The 25,519-nt window shown below is 42.4% G+C and overlaps 1 long non-coding RNA gene across 1 annotated transcript; it reads left to right on the plus strand.

The window, feature by feature from the left end:
- Nucleotides 1-6,911: 6,911 nt before the first annotated feature.
- Nucleotides 6,912-25,454, plus strand: LOC137152198 (uncharacterized). Its single transcript, XR_010919473.1, has 3 exons — nt 6,912-7,251; nt 22,614-22,665; nt 25,237-25,454. It is a non-coding gene; the product is annotated as an uncharacterized lncRNA (long non-coding RNA).
- Nucleotides 25,455-25,519: the final 65 nt, after the last annotated feature.

The raw sequence follows: 25,519 nt of genomic DNA on the forward strand, positions 1-25,519 counted from the left end.
GATCAAATGAATCGCTGGTATAACATTGGGGAAATGCAAGACAAGAATGCCAATTGAACTCAATGGAGTTACATCAGCAAATAACATCACCCACTTTCTGCATGTACTTCTGGCTATGAACAAGTCAGTTCTTCTTTGAGTGCTTGTGCATGTGTCTATTGCACTTCAGGTGTCCTCATGCCAGATAATTTTTCCCATAGTGGTATCCATTGGGCTAGCATATGTGCTTGCCTCATGCTCATGCTGCCAGTGGAGAGTATAAAGGAGTGAAGGTGCCTCAACCATCATCAGTTCCTTTGCATTGCCCATGCTTGGTAGTTGGAGTGCGTAGGACCTCTTCTCCTTCATTTTTTCCTTTAGATTTATTCTAAAGAAATTTCTTCTTGTAAATAATTCTTTAGCATAGTTAGATAATTAGTGGTACCTGTTTTTAAGTTTCATTTCTAAAGTTTTTGTTTTATTTTCTTCATGCTTCGACTCAGTACCTGGGCATGAAAAAGTCCCCAGGTTTCAAGTGCTGTTATGCCTGTAATAAGTCCAGACCAGCTACAGTGAGGTGCTTCCCAGTACCACTTTTTAGCAGCCTTGAGTTGTTGACTCGGGCACTTCACTGGGTACTTCAAGACCGACTCTGTTGCCTGGACCTGTAACAGCATCATCTTCCTCTGCAGTGCATCTGCCTTTATCACTTCCCACAATGCCTGAAGCCATACGTATCTGCCAAGGAACTTCTGTGTCTGTCAGCACCAAACTTACCATTGATACAAGAAGAATTTGTGGCTCCTATTTTTTCAGTTCCACAAGAGTTGGCTGTGGGATTTACCTTGGTACCCATTCATACAGCACTGTTGGCATCAGACTTAACATCGGTACTGTCCAGTTCTGGTGCTTCAGGACTTCAAACTAAGCACATGATGCCTTCTATGGGAAAACACATATGCAACTGCTGGTACCATCTCATTGGCCCCATTCCTGCTCACCATTTTCTCTACCAGTACCACACTGCTTTGGCATCCTAATGCTGATTCTTTTTCAGATTCTGAAGTGGTTTCCTACAGGTCGGATTCCTGTTTCAGAAGATCCCAGTGCTCTCCATGCTCCTTGTTGCACAGATCAAGACCTTGGTATTGTGATCCTTATAGCGGCTGATCCAGGGAGAGGTTCCCATGAGGCTGGGCTCTGGAACCCTTACCCTACCAAATGCAGTAGTGGCCCTTTTGAAATTCTTGGGGTGCTCCTTAGACTTCAAGGTTTCTTCTCTTCAGCACCACACTGAGATCTCCATTGAGGCACCATTCCCGGCCCACTACAATTCTCAGTACCAGTGCAGTACCCAGCAAGCTGTGGATGTTATCCCTCCAGCTTTGGACCCCGCTGTTGCAGAGGTTCAGTTACCACCAGAGCAGATGGACACACTGGTGCTTCTTCTCAATACCTATTCATCCTCTCTGGATGAGGCTATGATATTGGAGCTGTGATCTCCAGTTGCAGATGACTACAAGACCTATCAAGAACTGATGAAGAGGCTGGCTGTCTCCCTTGGAATACAAGTTGAATTGGTTCAAGATAACCCTTGCAAACCTGTGGACATATTGCATTCTACAGACCCTACTAGAGTTGCCTTACCTATTAATGAGAACATTTTAGGGCCTATGAAAATTTTTTGGCAAATTCCTGTTTGTTTGACTCCTACTGCCAAAAGATCTGAGAAGCGGTACTATGTACCTTTTCAGAGATATGAATATTTTTATTTACACGTGCACACACTTACACAGAGTTATTTGGTGGTGATGGTGGCTAAGAATGAAAAGAGTTTTTTCAGTCTACAGCTAAAGATAAGGATGCAAAGAAACTGCATTTTTGGTGGGAGAAAGGTTTATTGGTCTTCAAGTATACAATTCAGGATTGTGAGTTATCAGGCTTTGTCAACCTGTTATGATTACTCCTTTTGGGACTCAGAATCTAAATTTTCAGACAAGCAGCCAGATGATGCACAGAAAGACTTCAGGGCTCTTCGAAATGAAGACTCTCTGGTTACTCATCCATCTCTACAAGCTGCACTGTATGAAGCGGATGAGGCTGCTCCTGTCATGGTGATGGTGGTCACCATGAGGTGGGACTCTTTACTGTAATCATCAGGTTTACCTTATGAAATCCAGCAAACAATCAAGGAATTGCCCTTTGAGGGCCCAAGCTTATTTTTGGAAAAGATAGATGAGGTTCTGTAGTCTCTTAAGGATTCAAGGGTCATCTAGAAATCGTTGGGCATGTATACCCAGCCGCAAAGAAAAAACAGTACCACTCTCAGATCAAACAGAGATACTCTTTCTAGCCAATTAGGCAGGCGAATCACTCCAGGAGGTGACATAGGTCTCAGAAAAAGAGACTGCCTTCTCCCCCTCCCCATTCTGCTGCCTCAAGCATCCAACTTCCTCCAAGCAGTCTATTTGACATCTTATTTGAGGACATTGAACCAATCTATTCAATCTCTCCTTCCTTTGGCATCCAGTTGTCCCACTTCCTAAGGGCTTGGACCTATTTCACAACAAACAGGTGGGTTCTAAGCATAGTGGAACTGGGATATACCCTGCAATTTACCTCCATTCCCCCTTCCCATCCACCCTCTCTCCTGTCACTTTTCAGGGATAACTCTCACGAGACTACTGATTCAAGAAGTTCAGCCTCTGCTATAGTTAGGGGCTATAAAGGAAGTGAGTCTAAGTGAGTCAATAAATACATAAAGAAAATAATGTTTTGTATGGTTACCCTAGTTTCTCTTTTCTCTATCTTTCAACAGCTGATTCACTGCCTTCAACCTAAAAGATGCCATATGGCCATACATCAGAGTCACAGGAAGTTTCTAAGGTTTGTCATAGGAGGAATTAATTATCAGTTCAATGTCCTCCCCTTTAGGATGTCCTCAGCCCACAAGTATATGCAAAATGCATGGTGGTAATGGCAGCACACCTCAGAAAGGCAGGGGGTTCGTGTGTACCTATAGCTGGATGATTGGTTAGTCCAATCAGCAAGTGGAACAGAGCAATGACAAGATCCAGTCCATCTTCCAGCCTTGGTCCTGTTAATCAACAATAAAAAGTCAGTTCTCCTCCCTGTACAAAGAATTAAATTCATAGGAACGGTTCTCAACTCAACGTCAGTGAGGGCATACTTACTCCAGGCCCGGTTCCAAATAACTTTCAACCTGTGCACAGAGTTCAAGGTATATCCCTATATAACTGTAAGGAATTGTCTGAAACTTCTGGGCCACATGGCAGTTTGCATGTACGTGATTCAGCATGTCAGACTGCACCTCTGAGTCATGGGGAGGGGTAGTTGAAGTCTGTCTACCGTCCTTCTCATCATCTATTGGACATGCTGACTTATGTACTTGCAACTGTCCTGTCTGCCCTGGACTGGCAGATGGTCCAAGCAGTGCATGCAGCAGAGTTCTTTTTGTTCCAACTCTTCTCTCCATGGTCTTAGTCACACAGATATGTCACCTCTTGGATGGGGAGCACATCTGGGGAAATTTTAGATCCAAGAACAGGACAGACCGTCTCCTTCTACATCAGTGTCAGGGAGCATCAAGCTATTAATTGGCCTGTCAAGCTTCTCTTCCTACCGTATTTCCCCATGTATAAGATGCACCATTTTTCAAAAAACGTGGGGTCTAAAAACTGGGTGCGTCTTATACAGTGGTTGTAGATTTTTTTTTACCGTAATACATTTTTTTTCAAATTTCGGGCCCCAAAATTAAGGTGCGTCTTATACATGGGAGCATCTTATACATGGGGAAATACGGTATATTGCAAGCTGTATAGGTGCTCACAAACAACACTAGTGCGATGTTTTATCTCAACAAATATGGAGGTGCTAGGTCAGAATCCACTTGCCAAGAGGCAGTGAACATCTGGTCCTTCTGCATCATGAACAATATTTATTTCAAAGCATCTCACTTTCCTGGATCTCAGAACTGTCCGGCTGATCATCTCAGAAGATCATTCAGAAGAGATCACAAATGGTCTCTAAGGCCTGACATAGCAAAGTCCATTTTCCAGATTGCAGAATGCCAGAAATTGATCTATTTACCACCTGACAGTACAGCAAGTGTCACCAGTTTTGATCAAGGGGTCTCTGCTTTGGGGCCAAGATAGATGCTTTTCTACTATCGTGGAAGGGGAAGATTCTCTTTGCTTTTCCTCCCATCCCTTTTATTGCCCAGGGTACTGGCCAAATTCAGACAAGAACATGCTGTTCTGATTTTATTAGTGCCAGCTTGGCCTCATAAACACAGGTTCTTGGACCTGCTGAACCTTTCCATTTGGGATTTCATAATCCTGCTGCAGGTTACAGACTTAATTTCGCAGGACCACGGCCAGACTTTGCATCCTACCCTGCTCAGCCTAAACCTGACTGCTTGGGTGCCCAGGGTTAAATACTCAAAAAGCTTTTCTTTCGGCTGTGGTACAGAATGTTCTTTTAAATAGCAGAAAATCCTCCACCAGATACCCTTTTTCATGAAATGGAAGAGGTTTTCATTGTGGTCCCAGCAGAAGGACATCTCTCTTTCAGAAGCTTCCATTCAATGTGTTTTGGATTATTTGATCCACATAAAAGAAAAAGGTCTTTTGGTCAGTCCCTTGAGGGTCCTTCTAGCTGCCATCTCTGCTTTGCATCCTCCTATAGAGGGGAGATCAGTTTTTTTCAATCTTATGAATATTCTGTTCTTTAAAGGTTTGGATAGACTTTACAACCTGAGATCTAAATTTGGTTCTCTCTGTATTAATGGGGGCTCCCTTTGAGAGCCTATGTCTATCTGCTCCTTCTTGCAACTCTTGATGTGAAAGTAGCATTTTTAATAATGATTACTTCCACCAGGAGAGTGGTGGAGGATCAGGCTTTAATGCCTGATCTTCCTTATACCATTTTTTGATAGAGGCAAAGTGGATTTTTCATCAGCACCCCAAATTTCTTACAAAGGTGGTTTCCGATTTTATACGAATCAGGTGTGACAAAGTCAGACTGGACAGCTACCAGAGAGTGGTGGAAGACAGATATATCAACTCTAGAATGGTAAAGGTCCCTTTTCCCCATGAGCTGAAAAGAGATTACCTCAGATCAACTAGGGACACCTGAGTCAAAATAAGAGCTGATCGTGACCTTTAAAAACCCCTCTTTTGGTGAGAGAGAGTGAGGAGAGATGGGTGATAAGCTGCAGCAGGGAAAAAAAGTCTTCTCCTGGACAGAAGGCTGCTTTCCTCCATATGGAGAAGAACCACACTAATATGCTATTTGGGGAAGGACTCACCCAGAGGCAACACCTCTGGGTGTTGAAGGGGCAAGGAGAGGTATTCCTTTTTGTGTTATGAACTTGTTTCTTTTTGTTTGGCTGAAAAGTGTTCCTTGGGCCTACCTTAAGGCCCACCTTGTAAATATTGAAGAATAAAAACCTGAGTGAGGAATAAAAACTCTCCAGAGTGGGACTGATTTACTCCAGGCCGCCACAACCAGAGAGGAAACGCTGAGTTTGGTGAGACAAAGAAGTTGTCTTGCCACAAAGGCTATGTATTTACCAACCTTTTTTCCAAAACCCCACTCTCATAATGATGAGGAAAAACTTCATACTTTGGATGTATGCAGAGCACTGGCATTCTAACTGGACAGGACTATGGTCTTTCAATCATTTCCTCAGCTGTTTGGCTCTTTCGCTGGAAAAGTGTCAGGAAAGCTTATTATCTCTCAGGGAATATCTTGCTAGATTTCCTCCTGCATTTGTTTGTGCTATGACATTCCTAAAGTACCTCTGGTCCATTTAGGGAGTATTAGCACATTCTACAAGGGTTCAAGTGGCTTCAGCAGCTTTCCTGGGTCATGTTCCTGTGGCTGATATTTGCAGGGCTGCCATCTGATTTTCAGTTCATACATTCACCACACACTATGCCATCTTCTAGACCTCTAGAGACTATGCTAAGTTAGGCAGAGTATTGCTACAGTCCTTGTTTCGGTAGACTCCTATACCCACCTCCATTTGGGTGTGCTTGTGGGTCACCTAAAGTAGAATGGACATCTGCAAGCACTTGAAGAAGAAAAACGTTACATACCTGTTTAGTAACTGATGTTCTTCAACATGTATTGCACATGTTCATTCCACAATCCATCTTCCTTTGCCCTCTACTTCAGAGTGAATTCAAATACTGGCTTCCAGTGTGAAGGAGCTAGGGAGCCAGGGGGGAACAGGGCAGCTCTTCCCCATATGGTCTTGCCTGGCAGCAGAAGCATTGTAGAGGGTATGTGTGCTGCTTCCTTGGATATCACTGTGGTAAAAAGTTCTCCAGCTCCACTGCATTGGCATGCAGACACCTGAAGCGGAATGGGCAGATGCAACACATCTTGAAGAACAACAGTTACCAAACAAAGAGGGTGACCATATGACCCATTTTGGCCTGGCAGTCCTTTTTTAAGCGCTGTCCCAACTGTCTCCACTTTTTTTGGCAAAACTGGGCATTTGTCCTGTTCACTCTTACCAAAACTGGGAACAGTACTCCAGCTGAAGCTCACCAGTGCCGAGTAGTGCTGAACAATTACCTCCAATGTTTTACATACAACACTCCTGTTAATACACCCGAGAATTACACTTGTCTCTTTTGGAACAGCATTAGATTGTTGACTCATATTAAATTTGTAATCCACTATCATCCGCAGATCCTTTTTTTCAGTACCACTGCCAGTCCAGTTATTCCCCATTTTGTAGTTGTGCATTTGATTTTTCATTCTTAAGCGAAGTGCTTTGTACTTCTCTTAACTGAATTCATCTTTCTGATTTCAGATCAATTCTCCAGTTTATGAAGATCATTTTAAATTCTAATCCTATCCTCCAAAGTGCTTGCAGTCCGTTCCATCTTGGTATCATATGCCAATTTTATAAATGTACTCTCCACTCCATGTACCAAGCCATTAATAAAACTATACAATAATACCAGAACCAGGAAAGACCTTGTTGCACCCTTGATGGGGTGTATAAACCCTACACTAGGCAACAAGGGATTATTTTGGGCCCAGCCAACCCCACCCTGCCACATCTGCAGCAAATGTTTCATCTGGTGGAGGAATTAAAAGATGGAAACAGCTCATTTGGTGGCAGACCTGGAAAAAAGCAGACCTGAAGCTCACAGCTCCAGCAGAGGAGGACCACCTCAAAAACAATCAGAGAGGGAGTATTCCCTACTCCCTGCATGTGGACCCTGGACATAGGTAATCCCCTCTTATTTTCTTGATTTGGACTCCCCCAACAGGGGAAAGCTTTGCACTAAGATGACCGGCGGTGGTGGGGGAAAGAGATAGGATGTGGCCAAGGGAGGGCAGCTGTAAGGAGGCTCAGTTGCCAGACCACTGGTTGTCCCAAAGGGCCCTCAGTCAGAGCCCGGTGGAGTGAGAGAGCCTGGACTCCCCTACCAACAATCCCTCTGCTGGCCATGAGTTGCAGCCATGACCACTAAGCCACACTTCCCAACCAAACCCTGAGTGAGGAGCATTATAGACCCTACTTGATGTCCTCCCAGATTGACAGCAAACTGTTGATAACTACTCTTTCACTATGTTTTTTAAAGAATTGTGTGCCCTCCTTACCGTAATTTCATCTAGACATATTTCCTTAGTTTGCTTATCAGAATGTCATGTTACACTGTGTCAAAATCTTACTAAAATCAAGATATATCACATCTACTGCTTCATCCTTATCCACTATAACTAATTAAGCACTAGGAAGTTGTGCTGCCAAAACTATATTGGTTTCTAAACCAGTATAGTTATAATGGTACAAAAATTGTTGTTAGACCTTCGCCTAAGAGTATCACACACAAAGTTGAACTGGTTTAACTAAATTGGTATAAAATAACACTTTCAGTTAAACTGACACAACTTTGTGTGTAGATGAAGCCTTACCAATTGTAGAAGATCCTTATTCACCAAATATGATGAAAAATCAGACAAAACTGTGTGACTTATTTCAGTGTTTAAAGGGACATAACTTGAAACCTAATACATTTTTTAAAGAATAGTTTAAAGTTGCTTCTGGTATTAAAATTTATGGGGAATGGAACAGTCCTTGCATCTGTTGCTGTGTGAGCAACCCACACAAACAGGAAAATGCTTCTAAATATGTAAATTAAAGTGATTACTAGAACTGAAAGAAATTAGAGAAAAATATGAAGGCATTGTATCATTTCAGACAGAAGCATATTTTTAATGTTGTCTGTTTCTCTTTAACTTACTATTCTGTGTCATTTGGAAAGTTAACACATATTATGTTCTCTGCAATTTGTCTCCATGTAGCACAATGTAAGGTATCACATGCCAGGGTCATATGATAACTAGTAAATTTTATTTTTCTGCGGTCTGAGGAATTGGCTTTCAGCATCATACACCTAATGGCACTCGACACGTTACTGAATTGGGTCCCAAGTTTCTTAAAGCTTTCAGCAGAGTTGGAAAGAAACATCATGTTCCTTGTTCAGGTCACTGTTACATGCATACTCTGCCCCTGAGAGCCAATTATTATTAGTAGTACTAGTAAACTTTTATATTCTAGTAGCACCCAAAGGCCCCAATTGGTATGGAGACCCTATTGTGCTGGGGATTGTGCAAATACAGAAAAGGGACAGTCCTCACTCAGAAGGGCTTACAATTTATCTTTAGGCCATGAAAAAGCAAACTTAACTAATCACCTTATATCAGAGTTACATACCGTATTTCCCCATGTATAAGATGCACTTTTTTTCGAAAAATTTGGGGTCTAAAAACTGGGTGCGTCTTATACAGTGGTACTTACCGGTGATGTACCATAATACATTTATTTTCAAATTTCGGGCCCCAAAATTAAGGTGCATCTTATACATGGGAGCATCTTATACATGGGGAAATACGGTATATATCGGAGATAGATTACACAGAATATACTCTAACACGCACCGTTCATAGTGACATCAATGTATAGGTTAAACAATTGTTTAACACTGAGTCACTCTTTTCCTTATTCTTTTTATGTTGTAATGAAAATACAGATCTTCCACAACAATTGTAACTTTAACCTACCTATAATAGGGTATTGGTCTCTAGGTACATGTCCAATGCACCTGTTCCAAGGCAGGTCCTTTAATGAATTGGTTTAGCACATGTGATGGAACTGATACCCGGACTCCAGTGACCCATAGGACTAACATTTATAAGGAGACACATTCAGTTAGGGTTGCTTTTTGGTGTAAGAAAATAGGATAATGTCTTCCTAGCACTTCCTAGCAGAAGTAGGGAGCAGAAACAGCTAGGAAGGCTAAGGAGATAACAAGCTTCCTGGGAGGAAAGCCTCAGTAGGGACGGCTAAAAGATTGTGATCTAGCAGGAGGCTGCGTAGATTTATATTTTGAACTTCAATAAATCAGATTCCTAGAAGAAGACGTTCATTCTGAAAAATCCTGAAGTGTGAAGTTTGATTCCCTGGGGAAGTAACGGGGCCCAATGCTGGACGGGGTGAGCCCCTTCTATATTTTCATAGTCTTCTAAAAGGTTCTAAAACACTGAAAACATTGAGTTAGGTTATCTTATTTTTAAATGGTCTGAATAACACAACTGTTTTACTAGCTATAATAATGTTTTGTTTTAAAGTTATCTTGTGCTTGTGTCAGTCCTGATATTACCAACATCCTCTGAAATCAGTTGGATTTTTCTGAGTGAGGATCAGTGACAAATTCAGCCCCTAAAGCCCTAATCCTACAATTGGTTCCACTCAAACAGATCCCCGCACCAGTGCAGAGTCTGTTGCAGAACTGGGGCCTAAGTCAGTAATTCATTTGAAGCAGGACTGCAGGCTTCTCTTCCTGTCTTTGAAATTTCTATTGAAGAGGATTTTATACGACTAATTTAACCTCTTCATGCCTCACTTTACTTGAACTTAAAATTTTATTCTATTCAGTTTCTTATACTGCCCTCATCACTGTAGCATCTGAGCATCTTCTAGAAGTGCATTAAATAAAGTGACTAATCCTTTTCATGCGAGTCTCCTCTTCTGCCATCTTCCTCTCCAAAGGGAAAAGTGCATTTTTCTTTTTTGAATATTTTTTATTTTATGGCTGCTCTGTGTGTTTATTAACTAAGACAAGGTCAAAGGTCACGCCTTACTGTTGGAATGGGAGTGATGATGACTGAAGTGATTCTTAGATCCTGTAGAGTTTTTCAGCCTTGGCCTGGCCCCTAGGACCTCTGTTTCCTGCATAAACAGCTTAACCTTTGCAGTAGCTAGCTCTCTTGTGTCTGAAGAGGTGAGTTGTTGACCACAGTCCTCATTCTTGAGTTCCAAATGGCCTTTTAGGTATTGCGGGTCCAGACCATTGACTCACCAATGCTATCTGAGACTCATGATAGTTTTAATAAGACTGAAGTTTGTGAATTATCTTGGTAAAGAGAAGTCATCCCTGTTAACAGAAGAGGCAGATGCAACTACTATCTGTTTTTCCAAGATGATACTGTGACAGGATACACGGACTACAACCTGGAACTGTGGGACCGCTGTGCCCCCTTAACTCTCCAGCCTGGGCTGTTTGTTGCCTGCTTCCTCCCGGCACAGGGCATTTATTCCTCAGGTGATCAGTGGAATTACACTGATAGCACCTTTTGGGCTCTTCTGTTTTTACAGGAGGTTTTGGATGTGGTTTAGAGGAATGGTTTTGGGGAGGTGAGTGGCCAGCCTCCCAGCCACCCTCCCTTTTTCCCAGGTGTAAAACAGGAACCCTGCTTCCCATCAGGTTTCAACCCATCTTTCTGTGGTTTACTTTCAATAGATGCCTTAGTCTGCTCAAAGGCATCAGCCAGAAGTGCCATCTGATCCATAGTTTTCACATCTTTATCCCACAAGCATTGGTTTACATCATCTTTACATATGCTTTAGAAATATTCTTGAACAAGGAGATCAAACATTTGTTCAAACTCTCAACACCTTTTCCGCTCACCCATTTTTCCATTAGATCTTTCATCCTGTTTATATATTCGCCATTATTCATACCAGCATTTCTAGTTAAATTTCTACATTTCATCCTATACGTTTCAGGGATAATCTGAAATAATTTCAAAACGGTTTCCTTGAATTTACAGTAATCTAAAGCATCCGGAATTGGTATTTCATTGAATATATTCAGAGCTTTACTCAGTTAAATTTGCAATCAGGGTGGGGACTCTCTTGTCATCAGGAATCTCATGAACTACACACAGCCTCTCAAAAGTAGTAAAATATTCTGTGATATCATCTGTCTCTTTGTATGCAGGACACAGTTGTTTACAGTTGTGGCTTTTTGGAGCTATAGGAACCAGTAGGGTGGGAGAGTTCTGGTTCTGTTTGTCTAGCAAGTCCAATTGGTGTCTCTGTTCATTCCAGGGCCTACTGATGTGCTGATTCTTTGGCTTGTTTCTGGGCCCTTATTTCCAGTTCTTTTAGCTCCAGTGTCATTGGTGCTCTTTCTTCTTTTCTCCTGCTTGCAGTTCATACAGCGCTTCCCTGGCAATTGCATCACCCTCACTCGTTTGTATGCCTTTCTGTTCCTGTTTCCCTTTCCCAAAATTAGCAAACAGAAAATAACAAGTCTAACCTTTTCTTGACTGTATTCAGCAACTACCCTTAAAGCTTCACTTAAAATCTTTACATCAGTGTACGAAGTACAAATCTCACTCAGAATAAGTTATGCATTTCACCCTGCTCGCTATGCCACTGTGACGGGATCCCTGGGGTAGACCCTGAAACTGTGAGACTGTTGTGCCCCCATAACTGTCCAACGTGGGCTCTGTCTCACAAAGCTATGCCAGTGACAAACAGCAAACCCCTCCAGGCACTGTGATCACTCAGCCATCAACACGTGGAGCTCCACCCCACCCCCCCTAAATTGCAAGAAGGCTCTCCAAGCCATTCATTAATTATACAGAGAGAGGCACCAGGCAGTCACCTAGCCTTGTACCCCAGAAATATACCATCTTACACTGCTCAAGACTCCCTTAAACAATGCAAGGTCATTAATTAGCTTGCCATTTTGACAAAGGGTAGTGGACGTGCAATCATAATCATACCACAGTGGTGAATGTGGGAGTTCCAGGGTACTATTTTGAGGTACAAAGTGTCACAGATTCCCTCTTCCAACTAATACCACTGCAATTGGTCTGAATTGAACCTTAGTTCACTTTCATCCAACTCCCTCTCTTGGATTCTGTATTGCAAGAGTCTCACATATTTAAAATAACAGTTTATATTTTATTGTAGAATAGTGAAAGGTGGGGGTACTCTGTCACTGAAACAGTTTACTGAAGGAAGTGGTAAATTCATTATTTCTTGAAGTCTTTACAATGAGATTGAATGTCATTCTAAAAGAGATGCTCTAGTTCAACCACAAATTATTGGGCTTGATGGTATTTACATACATAGTAGCAAAGAGCAAACATCTCCACTGCTGGCATCACTGAATGAAATTCAGTGGCCTGTGTCAGTGAGCTTCACTATTTTTCAAGCAAGGGCCACTTTGGCAAAAAACTTTCAATGTGAGAGCTGGTGACTCCTGCCTTTGGGGAGGCTGGGCTGAGGCCCCGCCCATGATCCACCTGAGCTCCCATTTGGTCTCCTCCCCCGAGGTCCTCCCCCCCCAATTCCCTCCATTCCCTTCCCATTGCCTGCTCTTCTCTCTCAAGCCAAAACACAATGCCTCCTTGTTCCAGCTGAGTCCGGCTGCTCTCCGCCCAGCAGCCCAGCCCCCAGATGTGTTTTCCACTGTGCCGCGTCATCAGCCCGGTGCTTCAGTCCATCCCCCAGCCCAGGTCTGATCCCTCCCTAGCAGCAGCCAGGGGCTCACCTGGACTTAGTCCCCAGGCAGTTGGGAGGGTCCCTCCACGCGAGGGGGAAAGGAGCTGTGGGGCAAGGAGGGACTCTCCACGTGGGCAGCGCAGCCCACTCTGCTGGGAAGAGCTGCCCCCTCCGCTCACCACGCTCCCAGGACCCTGCAAGGTGATGAGTGGGTCACTCATCAGCAGGTCAGCACTGTGCGAGGCAGAGGAGCCAAGGCCAGCAGCTGAGTTACTGCTGGGAGCAGCGGCCACAGGAGTGGGACGGACGCCGAGGGAAGTGCTCACCTCTGTCTCCCGGTGACTTACCCCCTCCTCGCCCCACATAGCTCTGTCCCCTCTCGCCCCAACTTTCCAGGTTGCAGGGCAGAGTTAGTCAATTAGTCAGGGAGCTGCACTTCAGGTTGGTGGGAGCCACCACTGGCTCGTGGACCTTGCAATGAAGAACACTGACCTATGTTATGCAGGAGGTCAGACTATGATTATTATAGTGATTCCCTCAGCCTTAAAATGTAATAATATTTAGACTAGAGGACTGACCTCATCTACACTACTGTGTGTCTGTGGAAAGGATAAAAACTCAAAATAAGAAACAGACATTTCAAGTGTGGGGCATTTTTGGGGCATGAAGCAAGTTTCTTAATTCTTCTAGAATTGGTCTGCAGTTGTTTACAAATGCCTCCATGCTAGCAATTAGTTTATAAAAGTCAGATTTCCTAGTCTTTGAATTATCACATGCCAGTGATTTTTCTCTGACCATTGTGTGGGACACCAGAAGAATGAAGCTGCAGACATATGGTTTTAAGGTAACTGCAAATAAATACTTGTGCCATAACGACTGATCTGTGAGGAAACTTCAAAACAAAAAATCAATACTCTGTATCATCATCAAATAAGTGCTGTATAATTTTCACCCTCAAAAGCCCTCTGCCACAGCAGCCGTCTTTCTAGGGGAGAAGGGCTGGACATGACTCCTTTCAGAGATAGTCAGTGTCTCTTTGTGTGTCAGACAGATCTAGCTCTAAAATAACAAGCTAGTGACTAGAATACCTATCCAGAGCTCCAAGTCCCTACTGGTATAGAAGCAAGAGAGTAGCTAGGAAATCATGCTTGGATCTCTTAATAGCCTATTGTGCTACCATCAGTTTACCACAAGGTAAAGCTATAAATCTCCTATTTTAGTGAGAGACTAGATATAAATTTGCACATTATTACGTGCATATATATTGTGCCTATCACTTTAATATCTAGGCACTCTTTACATGGTTTGATTAAAGGAACAATGTTGTCAAGAAATCAAGTCACTTTCCAAAAACTGCTGGTACTACAGGTAATCTGGGGGCGAATGTAGTAAGGTGACGTGGCCTACCTCCGAGACTGATGGGGAGAGACTACACCACTCCTCCTGGTGGGCGGAGCCAAACAAGCCACACACTCTGTCCCCCCCCCACTCCCCCATGTCAGAAGCAGAGGGGTGGGACAGGAGGCTTAAAAGGCAGGCCCTACAGCTCAGTTGTGTATGAGCCGGGGAAGTGAGCAGACATTTCTTGCCACTGCCAAGCTCTGCACCTGAGACTGAGCTCTACAATGCCCAGGACCCAGAGAAGTTGCCAGGACTGCCGACTGCCAAGTATCCAGAGATGTTACTGGGACTGCTGCTAGCTGTGTACCCCAGGGAGACCGAGGAACCCCAGGAGACAGAGATACACTTAGAAGGGATAGTAAGAAGTGGCCCATGGACACCAGATGGCAAAATCCTCTGCCACTGTCAGGGCTCTGGGCAAGGACCCGGTGGAGTAGTGTAGGCCAGGTCCCTCTACCGCCTGCCACCAACCCCACCTCTGGAGTGGCCACCTACCCACCTTAAGCCAAGAGGTCTGTGTATTTTTATGCTGTCTGCCAGAGCCAGAAGGCCAGGCAAAAGACTGTTTTTTGCTCCACCCTGCCCAGAGGGCCAGAGCCCGTAGACTGCTAATTCCTCTGTTGAACATTGCATTTGTTGACACAACATAGAGAGGTCCTGTTGTGTATTTTGTGTCTTGCCTTATTGCCTAGGTTGCCGTAGCAACAGAGCTTAGTTTGTTGCCATAGCAATAGAGTTAGACTATTAGGGGACAGCTCAGCCAGTCCTGGCTGGTTTTAGTGTAGTTCAATAAAGACTGTTCATGGGTTTGCATCTCTCTGTATTCCGTGCTGATTTTCTCTCTGAGTACAAGTACTTTCCAAGGATTTAACATAACAAAAGTGGCAACGGAGGATGGGATCGACCTGTGCTGCACCGGCAAAAAAGTAAAAGTCAATGTAAGAAAAAACCTTTTTGCTGTTTTGTTGGCTGGGCTGTTTACATTGACGGTTCAAACTGAAACTAAAACAGGCTCTGCTTTGTTCTGACTGAAGTGAAGCACTGGGAATTGTTTTTGGAATTCAGAAACTTCACCAGTACCTGTTTGGATGGAAGTTCACATTTTTCACTGACCATTGACCTCTAACATCAATTTTTGGACCATGCACAAGCAATTCACCATTGGCTGCTAGTCATATGCAATGATGGGCATTGTTGCTTTCCGCACACACATGAGATCAAATATCAGAAATCCACTATGCACTGCAATGCAGATGGTCTCTCAAGGCTGCCTTTACCAGTTAAACATCAAGATATTGGCCAGAAAGAAATTTTCTACTTTGAACAGGTAGAGAACACACCCATCACTGCTACTCATGTAAAGAAGGCAAATCATGTTGACCCAGTACTTTCCAAGTTATGGACCTAGTGATGCATGGAACATCTCAATAGGACTCTCAGGTCTCACCTGACTTTCTTCCCTACATGTCCAGGAGGACAGTGTTATCAATCCATTCTGGTTGCTTCTTGTGGGGGATGCACATCTTTATTCCACCACTACTGAGATCACAGATGTTAGAATAGCTACATTCAGGTCATTGTGGAATAGCGTGCATGAAAGAAATTGCACAAAGCTATTTTTGATGGCCTGGCCTGGACAGTGCCACTGAAGAGAAGACAAGAGTTTGTACTTCATGTCAGAGTGTGAGGAATGCATCCCCATCACACATGGGACTGACCTGAAAACCTGTGGCAGCGTATTCACGTTGATTTTGCTGGCCCATTTGAAGGAAGCATGTTCTTGATTGTTGTAGACGCCCACTCTAAATGGTCAGAAGTCTCTGTAATGCTGTCCACTACTGCTGAAAGTACTATCTAGAAACTGTGTGAAATCTTCAGTCATTTCAGTCTGCCAGAACAACTTGTGAGCGACAATGGACCGCAGTTCGTCTCTCAGGAGTTTGAAAATGTTATGAAAGCAAATGGGATACATCACATCACTTCAGCACTGTATCATCCATCCACCAATGGATTAGCTGAAAGGTTTGTGCAGACCATGAAACAAGCTTTAAGATCTGCAAGGGGACATTCATCCATTCAAAAGTGTCTGAAAAGCTTCTTACTATCCTACAGAAACACACCTCATACTACAACCAAAGCGTCTCTGGCCTTTCTAATGATGGGACAACAGCTGCGCGCTTGCTTTGATCTGTTAAAAACCAACAAAGCACGACAAGTTGTGCAACGTCAACAGCAAAACCAAGTCATCAGACGTGCGCACAGAGCAAAAGACCAAATCTTTAGTCCTGAACAACCTTGGAACTATGCTTCTGGAGCTACATGGGTCCCTGCTACAGTCATTGCCCAAATAGGACGTTTCCTACACTGTCCAGACTGCAGCAGACCTCACCTGGCAGCGGCATGTAGATCGGTTGTTGCCAGATCATACATTTCCCAAGGACACACCTCCAGTTGAATTGCCTGACCTCACCATTACAGGTGAGATATCATTGAGTCAAGAGCCACTCATTCCTGACTCCCCTTCTCAATCCACCTCTGCAGCAGATACAGCTCCCTCCCCTGTTTGAGCAGATACAACTCACTTGTTTAAACTACGAGTCCTGAGCCCATTGTTAGACCCGCACCAAGAACACCAGAAGTCTGCTGTAATCCACCTAGAGAGAGAAGGCCTCCTCAACGGCTGGATCTTTAGCTAGGGCAAACCCATGTTACGGGGCAGAATAATCCCTGGAGTTTAGCCAGGAACTGAGGCAGTCTATCCTCATTCCCTAGTTTAGTGATTGTTCTGTTAAATGGGCATTTTCATTAAGGAGGGAGGAATATGTTGTGTATTTTGTGTCTTGCCTTATTGCCTAGGTTGCTGTAGCAACAGAACTTAGCATGTTGCCATAGCAATAGAGTTAGACTATTAAGGGATAGCTCAGCCAGTCCTGGCTGGTTTTAGTGTAGTTCAGTAAAGACTTTTCATGGGTTTGCATCTCTCTGTGTTCCGTGCTGATTTCTCTCTGAATACAAGTTCTTTCCAAGGATTTAACATAACAGGGGGCATGGCCTCCCTCTGAGACTGACAGGGAGGGATGGCCATGAACTACTACACTGACCATGCAGCAATCACTGACACCTTGTCTACACTAACAGTCCCACCACTGCTACTACCTGTGGAGCTGCAACAGTGTTAGGAACAGTGGAAAATTTCAGGGGAGAGAGTCTAGCATAGACCTAATGATAAATAATCAGCACTTTCACTTATCTGGGCTATGGTTTTTGCTGCAGGCTCACTGTCTCTGTGAGCTCTTGGGGGCCCATTTTATCTAAGATCAACAGGTTCTTCTTTGAAACGACCTCCGCATATTCTCCCATGTGGGATACACCTTCTGACTGTATAGGATTTTAGAAACTGCAAGGGGAGCTGCATATGCTCAGTGCCTGAAAAGGGTGCTGGGTAGTACCGAACACTTGAAGACAAGTTTATATTAGCAAGGTGCAGTAACCAACTGTTTCAATTCCTTCTGTTGAACTTCAGAGTTCAAAATTTAGACCAGAACCCTGAGGAAGAGGAGAAGGTGGACAGAGCGTGTGGTTATGCAGGTATAAAACTCTTTTTGAGGACTCCAGTCACTTTTAAATAACCTCTATTTTTAATTAAGGTGGCCCCTGCATATTATCAGTCATGGTGCACATAGGAGTGAGGGAGGTAGCAAGTAGAGGAACCCTCAGGGAAGTGGGCTGAGGAGTGCTAAATGATGAGAATAATGGTCTGGATAAGAGAGAACTAAGACATGACCTTGGGCAGAAATGTAGAAGAGAGATGAAAGATGTGCTTATGGAAGTCTGAAGGAAGGATCATCTGTCAGAAGCATCATTTGTCAGAAGCAGCAATTCACTTACTTTATGGCAATCACTGATATAAGTGTAAATATACCTCTCAAAATAAGGTTATTGTGTTATAATTTGAAATACATCTGAAAAGCATGCTGTCCCAAAACCACTGACCAAGATTAGTAATGGTCTGTCACAGTGGTAGTAAAATTTACCAGGCAGAAGAGAGCTGGAAAGTTGGGAGGTTACACCATGATAAAAAGGCTATTTAATGGTAGCCAAGATAATACAACTGGTAGTCAAAAAAACAACAGGGATTTTATTTAAACTGGAATGAACCAAGTTAGATTCCACCTACAACAGCATTAAATAGATGAAGAATATATATAATAAAAAAAATAATAGTTGTATAGACTATAACTTACTACTCAATGTACTTAACTAGATATATCCCTCAAAATATATCTCTCTCTGAATGCACAGGCAATGATCTATAAGTTATTGTGATTATTATTTAGTTCAAGATTCCCCTTTTCCCAGATATCACTGGGTACTGTCTAACACCCAAGTCAGTCTTTGAGCCTCAAGCACATCTCATGACTTCATAAAAAAGATGGACTCGACTCCAGTGATGCTTGCTTGTGGGGGGCACACATTAGGTCAGACCTACTGGATCTGAAGGATCTTTGGTTCTCCTGTTCCAGATTTCTGGGACCATATGGATCAATGATAGTAGATGACCAGACTGATGCTCACGAACTGATGCTCAGGAATATGCTATCAAACATGGACTGACTTGACCAGCCAGCTTTAAACTAAAGAGACCCTCTTCTGCATGTCTCTCTGCCCTGCTCAATCTGTGTCTCAGCTTACTTTCAATTTATCTCAGTCCTGGTTTCCTTCTGTTCCCGTTTCCCCTTTCCCCCATCTGTCTCTCCCTGTTTCTCTCAGTTTACTCCCAGACTCTCTGTTTTGCTCTCTCAAAGCTCTCTTAAGCTGCCCACTGCCTACTTCTGTCCCTCAACCATGCCCCTTTTCTCCACCGTCACTTCCCCTCCCTCTGAGGGAAGAGGCTGTCTCCTCTTACTTTCTCAGAGGGAGGGGCTACCTCCCTTCCATAGACAAATGACAGTGCATTCACTCTGAACACACCCGAAACCGTATATCCCCATGCAGGGTCGAGTCCCTTTACCATATTTACATAAGGAAAGAGGAATGACCTTACGAAACAGAGGTGAAACAAAGAGTACTCTCCCAAGAGCTCAAAGCATGCCCCTAAAAGCCAGGCAAGCACCAAGCTGAGGTCCCATATCAGAACAGGGTCTTAGATTGAAGAAAAACATTAAGCAGTCCTTTCAAGTATCTCTTTACCATAGCGTGATTGAACACTTTAAAATTGCCCACAAAGTGATAGTGCACAGAGACTACTAAGAGGAATACACTCACAGGGAAAGACTTTAAGCAGGTAACCCAGGAGAGGAAACAGAGGCAGAACTTGAAGACTTGAACTTATCCAGTGCACATACTGATCAGAATTTTAGTGTGGATGGCTTTCTAGACTGAAGTATATCTACTATGTTAGAAAAAGTAAGGTCAGACAAAAGTTACAACCACCACAGCTCAAGCAGCCAAATTAAAAAACAATATTACAGTGCTGGATTAGGACATTCTCTTGAATCAGTAGATCTGGACACACACAGAGATAGAGGAGGTTCCTGAGATAATTTATCTGTTGCTTCAATGTGGTATATTCCCATGTTGAACCGTTGAAGCATATCTCGGTATGAGACAATAAATTAGAATTATAGGAAATGTCAAGTAGACAGGCTAGAAAGTTTTCAAATTTGGATGTGTATTCCCATTTGAATGGGAGTGAAGTAGGAGGATTCTAAAATTCTAATGACATGCATATACATTGACACCAATCGCTGAAACAACTCCTACAGCCATTTTTAAACTATAACTTTGTGGGAAAGTCACCTATTACAAAAAAGCCCAAATAAATAACCTCCAAATAAAACAAGCCCAAAAAAGTGCAACCCTGTCTGGCTCTGAGTGCAGTGATCAAAATGACTCTGGCTGTATCTTGTCATTTTCCCAGTCACTTAAGAGATTGGAAGGAATGCATGAATTAACTCTTGGCTTCAAAGTATGGACAAAGCATCTGTGATAGAATGTCTGCCCAGGTCTGCTTTAGAGTCAGGATATTAACCTTTTGTGACTCTGACCTATATCAGGTGACATGGACCAAGAAATAAAGTTCAGTCTCCTACCAGAATGTGTGTGTGCATGCGTGCATGTTACTTTTATTGCAGGGGCAAAAGGCTTTCTTTCCAGGAACAAGGAAAGTGCTGCCAAACAAGAAGAGCTCTTCTTCTGCATCCCTAAATCTTAGTATATCTTGTCACATGCACAAAGCAAACAAACTGAGGGGAAATAATTATTTATTTTAATTTTTCAGGTATAATTATCTTAGGTGTATGTAGCAGTTGTAAGGTTTTTTAAAAGCTTGTTTTTTAAATCAGCTATGTCCCTTCATATGTCTTTTCCCTACATCAGGAAGCATATATTCCAGGATCCACCACGCCTGCCATGCAGAACTAGCTCACTTTAAAGAGAAACTCCAGCAGTACATTAACTACTGCTGAGGGAATTCTGCAACAAAAAATTAAAAATTCTGCAGACAATATTTTAAAATTCTGCAAAATTCTGCATATTTTATTTGTCAAAATAACAAAATAGTCCTGCCAGTTTCATTATTTTAATAATTTATTTCAAAATACCTCACAGCAAGTCTGTCTGTAACGATACAGACAAAATCAAAGGTTCAGGAAATGTCACACAAGTGGATCTCCCGCTGACAGTCCCAGACAGCTGGGGCTCCCGCTGACAGCTCTGCACATGGCAGGGCTCCTGCTGGGCTGGGGCTCCTGCTGAAAGCCCCAGGCGTCAGGGGGCTCCCACTGTCAGTCTTGGGAGTCTGGGGCATCATCTGAAGCTCCAACTGACAGCCCTGTACAACTGGTCCTGCTGTCAGCCCCACATAGTGGGGGTCCCACTGTCAGCCACACTGTCTGCCCCATGTGTGGTGGGGCTCCGGCTAAAAGCCTTGCACATGGCAGGGCTCCCTCTGGCAGCCCGCTCAGCAGGGGCTTCGGTAGTCAGCCCTGCTCAGCTGGGGCTCTGGGTGAAAGCCCCAGGCATGGAAAGGCTTTGGCTGACAGCCCTGGGCAGCTGGGGCTCTGCTTGACAGCTCTGAGCACGGGAGGGCTCCTGCTGTCAGCCCTGTGCAGCTGGGGTCCTGCTATCAGCCCTGCGTGTGGCAGGACTCTGGCTGACAGCCCCGCACATGGCAGGGCTCCGTCTGACAGTCCTGGGGATGGGGCTCCTGCTGTCAGCCCCAGGTGGCTGTGACTCTGGCTGACAGCCTGCTCAGCTGGGGCTCCCGCAGTCATACCTACTTGGCTGGGGCTCAGGCTGAAAACCCATGGTATGAGGAGACTCTGGCTGACAGTCCCTGGCAGCTGGCGCTCTGGCTGACACCTCTGTGCATGGCGGGGCTCCTGCTGTCAGGCCTGGGCAGTTGACAGCCCGAGCCTCACCATGCACAAGGCTGAAATTTATGATTTCCACCAAAAGGAAGCATTTTGGTGGAAATTACAAATCTGCAGGAAAAACAGAATTTTGCAGGGAACATTATGTCTGCACTAATTCTGCACTGCGCAGTGGCACAGAATTTCCCCAGAAGTAATTAACGACCAGGAGATCCCAGAACCTTCATTTAGTGGAAAGCCTAGACAAAAAATGTCTTGTAGCACGCTCTACAAATGGCCTCGCTTGGGTTTAGACTCAAAGCCACAAATGGAGACTTAGTCTCACATATAAAACTAATGTAGTATTCTGAAAACATAGAAGGATAAGGTTAGATTGCTGCAGAAATATTTACCAAAGGTAAGGCCATAAAGTGTAACTCACTTAAATAGAAAGCTGGTGAAACATCACAAAAATGCTGTTGAATCAGGAATAACAGAAAAATATTTTCTATAAGCACCTCCTATACCTCTATAATCAACCCCAAATTTGCCCAGCTCTAGGAACAAGTGTTGCCCTCATATCCCCAAAATGGATAAACTATTATTTTTGTATTGTCCAAAAACAAACCCTCTGTCAAGATTCATTCTAATCTAGATCAAATTTCAGAGCTGAGTCATGACCTGTATCTAAAAGGAGGTTTTATTTTGGAAATGCTGACACAAGCGGAGCTATAGCAGTGCCAGCAGCAGATGCTGCTATAGTAAAATTTAAATCACATTGCCACTGATAAAGCATAATAGATTATTTCAGTTGTAAACCAGCTAATTATGCATGCATTCTAGAGTTCTAGGCCGTTAAGCCACACAGATTCTACTCCTCTTTGGTATGAGAAACCGCTTGTAATTTAATTTGTAGGTGAAGTATGGTACAATACATAAAATTGTGGCAGAGCCACTTTAATGTTTTTATCATATAACATTGCCAAGTCTCACGATTGTCTTGTAAATCTTGTGACATGTCATCTTTTTCTTAGATCCAGCTCCTGTATTCATGTGACTGTGGGAATCTTATCTGTTTTTTATAAAGTAAGTTTCCATCCCTCATTTTCGCAGAAAGAAACTTAAAAATGTGAACCCCAAAAATTCAACACCAGAAGTCAAATAAAAATAACTCAAACATTATTTTTTAAAATCTCATGACTTTCAAACAAACCTCATGAATTTGAAGACTGGCTATTTTTTTTTTTTAATTTTTTTTTTAATGCTTAGGGTTGGCAATGTAGTCATAATTTTAATACTATAAACCTCTGGTTCCCATTTGAACTATTCACTTATATAAACAACCTTTCTACAACATTTTTGTGATTGAGGTGATGAATTATCCTTAAATAAAGGCGGTTAAAACCCCATTACAAACAATCAGATGTCTGTGCAAGCTAAAACTATGACAGAGGAATGGAACACCCTAATTGCCTACCTTCCTTCAGTGAACTCTGAAAAAATTGATCATGTCCAACCTCTTACAAAGGTGTGTATAATTCAGAACAGGAAATAATACTATCTGGAATTGAACTGTGGGTTTTCCTCTCTTTGTGCTATTTAGCTGAAGCAAAGGTATATAGTTTGTTCTTTCTTGTCTCTGTTTAAGAAAAGCCTTTTCAAATAATTTAGACCATAGCTCTTGTCTGTGAGGTCATAAAAGGAAAAGAATGTCTTTTGTCTTTGCTCTTCTTTGTACATAAAATTATTTCCTCGTGCTAACATTCCACCCACCTAGGGTTGATTCCTTCAATTAATTTCTATTGCACTGTCCAGTTTCTTTGACACATGTAAAAGGCGATCTACAAAAGATCTTTAAAAATTGGGTTTGTGTCCTTCCTTGCAGCTTTATGACGTGTTTAAAGAAGGCTTGATGTATTTAGTTTTTAAACAAATTCCTTGTATTTTACCTTTAGAAATATCAGGGATGAAAGTCTGGCCTTTTCTGGTTTTGCTGGAGAATAGGGAGGCAAGGGGGTGTCTCAAGATATGAAAGTTTGCTATCCTTTCCCTTAGATGTATATCCTAAAAACTTTAACAAAGTAATTCCTTCCGCCTAAGTGCTCATAATGCATTGAACTAAAATCGGCATTAATACAAACAATAAAAGAGTTCTAAACAGTCTGTCCTAAATCCCTTCTCAATAGCCTAGTTTTCCATTTGTTTTTCAAAAAAACAAAAACGCAAACAAAAAGATCTTTAAACTCTTATACATTATAAAGAAACAAAAAGGGGAATAGGCCCAATCCCTCTTCCCCCTTTTGAAGATCAAGTAATTCACTTGTTCCTTGTTGAAAGGTGGCATTTTTCTTCATCATCATCATGGCAAATCCAAAAGGGATGCAGCCTCTTTGCAGATGGGGCATCACCTGGATTGATCTCTAGCTAGATCCTTAAGGTGGTCTGGTGGTATTGGTACAGAGGAAAATCACCTTTCTCCTCTCACAGGGGAAATAAAATTGTGACACTGAAGAGAAGTCATCCCATCTCCCTCTCCATGTGTCATCAGTTTGGTCCCATTCATGCAAACACTTGCACATGAATAATTTTTAATCCAGTGGACTTCAAAGTTCATCTACTCGTGGGCATAAAGTTAAATATTTGCAGGGTCAAGACCTTTGTTTGCGTACTGAATTCCTTTTGACTGAAATCAAGTGATCCATATGGGGGAAAGGGGACGTGAGAGGCATACCCAGTATGTTTGTATTGCCATTATAGAGTCTGAGGCATTCCTACTGAAGTCAGTGGATGCTTTTTTGCAAGTACAGTTTAGAATATCAGGCCCATAAAGAATGAGTTTATTTTTGTCTGTTTGTTTGTTTGTACTATTTAATCTGTTGATTTTAGGGATCCCTAGGGCCTTAACTGTAATTTTCCTATTTAGTATTAGTCACTAAAAGTCACCACTACTTCAGAGGTATCAAAAGATACTATTGATCCCATATTTAAATTTGAGAGTTTTAAAGCAAATCCTTTATTTTCTGTCACACAAATTTGCCAAAATAATTTCCAGTTGCAGCTTGACATACTTGTTAAGCATCCAACTATATGTGTTAAATTGATAAGAGGCTTTCAGAAAACTGATCAACTTATTTTTTATTACACATACTGTATAACAATATAAAACAATTTAATAGTGCCACAATCTTCCACTGAATTTATAATACACAGAAAAAAAGTTATTAACTAGTACATATTGCAACTACTATTCAGCTAAGAGTTTTCCTGAATAGCTGTTTCAACTAAAGAGAAAAAACCTACATCTGTCATTCTAAACAGTTAATATTAATTAAATATACATGAATATCTACATAGTTGACAATCATTGTCAAAGAAGGATGAGCTGAGAATCCATGTGAAAAATTTAATTTGAAAAATAATTACTAAGATTTACTTATTAATTATACATTTCTTATAAAGATACTACAAGATAGTTGTTAAAGTGCCATGTTCACTTATTGAGCTATATAAATAATAAAACTTTATTTATTGTAAATTAGATCCTATTTATTTAAAATATAAATATTATATCATTACAAATCTACATTTCTGATGGGGTTTTATATACAAATATTGTTTTAATTAACATTTTTTACATATATACACTATTTATTCCAGAGGCAACGTGAGCTGAAAGAAGTACAGAGTTGGGACTCAAGAACATGAGTTCTTACTTTTGCTGCTCATGCACTCATTGCAAGGCCTTGGACAAGTCACTTAAAAAGCTCTTCCTACGAAACTCAGACCACCAACCTGTTTTAGTATCTGCAGTTGTGAAAAGGGAATAAAATGTACCTACCTCACACAGTGTTGTGAGGATTAATAAACTGATGTTTGTACAACCTACCAGCGTGGCATGTGGGCACCTATCCGCTTTTACATTAGCTCTTTATATGCTTAT

This window comes from Emydura macquarii, unplaced genomic scaffold, assembly GCF_026122565.2.
Source record: "Emydura macquarii macquarii isolate MOO-44397 ecotype Brisbane River unplaced genomic scaffold, CSIRO-AGI_Emac_v2 contig_1146, whole genome shotgun sequence".
In the NCBI taxonomy this organism is placed as follows: Eukaryota; Metazoa; Chordata; order Testudines; family Chelidae; genus Emydura; species Emydura macquarii.